Genomic DNA, 4,210 nt, shown 5'->3' on the forward strand with positions numbered 1-4,210 from the left:
TTAAAACCATATTTTGAGGGTAAAAGACCAATTCTTAAAGAGGTTTTAATGATCAGTCAACCTGAATAATACCTGAATAGGTCGGGTTGATGACGTTAAACCAAGCACTTTATGGGAGGCAACCCATAGTTATCTTTATTTTTATTGCAATTATAGTAGTTTTATTTGAAATTATTGTTAGTTGTGGTATTATTGAACTCTACTACTCTTATTTACCCTTAAATCATCATAAAAATTGGATCCATAGAGAAAAATTGGGACTCATACGGACCAGAGCAAAACTGTGAAATTTTACGCTTGGGCACCGACGGAGCCTTCGACGTCGCCGATAGCTAGTTTTTTCCTGAGAGGCCAGGAAATTAAATTCTATTAAATCCTAAAGGCCCGCCAACAGCGCCCTCGATGCCGCAGTTGGTGGACTGGCGAGATGGCGATTTCTGGAGTTTGAATGGGCAGTTTTTGCCAGTTTTAGGAGGGATTTACTCCTTTTGAACTTCCAAATTCTATTCCTGAGTTCATATTTCCCCAAAAATGAAGTGAAACTCCACTAAATTCATCACAATGGCGTCCAACTCCCCTGAAAACAATAGAATGCGATTGTTCAACCTGAGAAACTTCATTAGTACGGAAGCGCAGCGAATCTTCAACAAGGTACTGGAAAAGAAGAGATTAATCAAGGAACGAGGATTAGTAAATTAAGGATTGAATAATCCATCACAACAATTGAAGAAATGATTGTGCGGTGAAGATGGCAAGTGTTGTGCTACACTACCACCGCCGTGGTTGTTCCTGTGGTGAAAGAATTTTATGTTAATTTGCATGGAATCAACCAGGAAGTCGTCTATGTGCAGTCGTCTATGATAACTTTTACTCCTGCATGGATCAATGAATTATATATGATCGAGAATGTTCATGTCTGCCATTATTCCAATTTTGTCCCAACAAGAAACCTGATGAATGAAATTTCCTAATATTTAACTGATGAAATTGAAGATTGGAAAATGAGAGAAAATGGGTATGTTAGTTTTTCTGCGACACTTCTAAATCTTGTTTCTAAACACTGGCACTTCTTCATTTCTGCAAAATTATTACCAACGATGAGGATTGGTAAAGTTTTCAAGGAAAGTGCTATTCTGAATTACTGCATCCAAATGGGACTGCCGATCGATATTGGATCTATAATTGTGAAGTCTATTTTGGACCTGATCGTTCATTGATCAACTTATGGGCTTGGACATCCTTCAATAATTTTTTTACTTTGAAGTCAATTCCATGTATCTTATGAAAATTAGGAAAAGGTACTTCTATCTTGGAATCCTTTGGACCCAACTGAGAGATTCCCAGCCAATGAAGATGAAAATGATATGACTATTATGGTAGGTCAATCATCTCAGAATTCACTGCCTATTCAACCTTTAGTTCTAAACAAAACACTAGTGATCCTGAGCAGAATCAAGAAATCAGAGAAAGAGGTATAAAATGTTATGAATGCAATTAATAATATCTCAGACTTCTTCGATCATCTAGACTGGAGGATGAAAGAACAATTTGCTCAACAATTTGCTCACTCTAGACATATCGAAGACAGTTTGATACGGCCAATGAGAAGGATGAAATTGATAGAAGAGGACTCTACTGAAGAATTTCCATACCGACCCTTCTATAACCTCTACGTTCATGTGCAATCAATGGGCGATCTCAAAAGAGAATCTAGCACTGAATCTGAAGAATAGTAGATTCAAATTGCTACCTATTTGTCTATGTGTGTAATTTTATTTCAACTTTGCGTTTACTTTGCCTTAAAATTATGCTTTTAGATCTCTATATAGTTGAGACTGAGCATAGGATGTTTGTTTTCAGCATTTTGAGTGATGTGGCTTGGATTGCGACGCTGAATTGATGTATTAAGGTTAAGAAAATACCAAACTTAGGTGTGTTGTGTAACGTATATTGTAATCCTTGGAATTTATATATAATTGTGATGTTTTGTGTTGTGAAAGTTTTTTTGTGTTAGTACATCATTTAATCACTTAAAATTATGTTTATAATGATTGAACGGATGTCGTTGAGGCTTGAACTTGATCGAAATTGTAAAAATTTGAAAAATTAACCAATTCAATAGAACCCGCCGATGGCGGACTTTTTTTTGAGACTTAGGATATAATTTCAATAGAGCACGCTGACGACGCCGAAGACCCCGCCGACGGCGAGATCCTGAAAAAATACCTTTAACTATGATTTTGACCAGTCAACCGCCACTATTCATCATCCCCTTCTTCTAAAAAACATAATTTTTGACTTAAGGCTAGAGAGATCTTGGATTTGGGGGTGATTTCAAGGCATTTAGACACTGGATTTGATCATCTCTTGGTAAGAGCTTGACTCCAAACTAAAAGTATTTGATTTTCACCGTATTTGATTTTCACCATGAATTTTCACCATGAATTTCTTCCACATTGAGGAGATTCAAAAAATTTTAGAATGTGAAGAAAATATTGGGAAGAAATTCATGGAATTTAATTTTGAGCACTTAGAATCGCTCTTGGAAGGCATTATTTGCATATTTGAAATATATTTTGGAATTTTTCTATAATTTTGATTAGATTGAAATGGCTTTATGACAAAAGAGGTGACTTGAGTGGTGACTTGAGTTTGACGAGTCTATTAGATTGAAATGGCTTTATGACAAAAGAGGTGACTTGAGTTTGACGAGTCTCGCTTCGTCAATGTGAAGGCTCAATCGAGATTTACTTCAGATTTGAAGAAAAGAAGTGTATACAAGATCAAGTTTTTGAGAGCCTGGGAGGTGAAATTGAATGAGTTATTATCTAGCGGAGGTGGGAAAACTTCTGTTTCACCACCAATAAAGCTGCTGCGAATATTGTAAAAGATTTTTATGCCAACGTGTTCTATTTTGAGGATAGAATCATTTAAGAGCGGAGATTTCTTGTTGAATTTAATGTCGCCTGCATTAAAACCTTTGATGAAGTCCCTGACTCTTACAGGTGCCATTATGAAACCTTCAGTACTATGGAAGGGCCACTGAATGATGTGATCAACTTTCTCACTAATGGGAAAGGAACATGGAAGATAAAGCAACGAGAACGGGTAAATTTTTCTGCTTCCATGTTGAAAGCCACATTTAAAGCATGGCACTATTTTATTTCCTCTACTATGTTACTGACCTATCACTATAGTAAGGTAACAAGAGATAGAGCTATTCTGAATTTATGTATTTAAAATAATAAAAATATAAATGTGGAGAGAATCATTTTTAAGAATATATTGACTACGGTAAGGAGTGAAACAAGTGGAGGTCTAGGACATCCTGGCCTTATTTATGCACTGTGCCAACTTTCTAGAGTTGAAGCTGGAGACAATAAGGAATGGGTTTACCCTATGAAACCCATTAGTAAAGCTAATTTTAAAACATATGAATCCCATGAAAAATGGAGAATTGGGAGTAGGAGTTAAGAACCTTCTACTAGTAGAGATGTCCCCTCTACTAGTTATGACCTTCCTTCTTCTAGCTCCCCTACTCTGACTGATTTGATGAATGAGTTGAACTTGTAGCAAAAGATTATAGAGTTAATTAAAGAAAAGATTGGAGGTTTAGAATGTCGACATGATTAGGATAGTGAGTACCTACAGAGGAATTCTGAGTTTGAGATAGCTTATTATGAAGCTCAGGCCCGACACTACAGAGGTGAGCCTGATGTTACATTTCCTGAATGCCCCCGTCATTCTCAGTATCAACCCAATCTACCTACTGACCAAGGAGACGAAGATATAGTATGGGATTTTGATATCTGAATGTAAGTGATTTACTTTTACTTTTATGTTTGTAATTTTTGTAATAGAAATAAATGTTTATTTGTACTTTTATTTTTATTGTTATAATTGGATAATTTTTAATTCTTTTTTTAAATGTTTAGTGTGGTAGTTAAAATTTGCATGTGTAGTATAATGGATGTTAATTAGTACTTTGTGAATTGTAATGTAATGTGATTTTTATTTTGCATTTAAATTGTAATTGTCTTTTGTTTAGTATTGTGGATGTGTTAGTAAAATATTGTGTTTGTGTAATGTTTAGTTTTGTACTTATTTCAAAATTTCATTATCTAGCAAATTCTCTAATGATTTATATGTATAGAAAGCTCCTAAGGTTATAGACCAGGTGAAGTAGAAATTTTGAGAAGGACTGCAAAAA

The sequence above is a fragment of the Phalaenopsis equestris genome, unplaced genomic scaffold, assembly GCF_001263595.1.
Source record: "Phalaenopsis equestris unplaced genomic scaffold, ASM126359v1 Scaffold221793, whole genome shotgun sequence".
Classification (NCBI taxonomy): domain Eukaryota; kingdom Viridiplantae; phylum Streptophyta; class Magnoliopsida; order Asparagales; family Orchidaceae; genus Phalaenopsis; species Phalaenopsis equestris.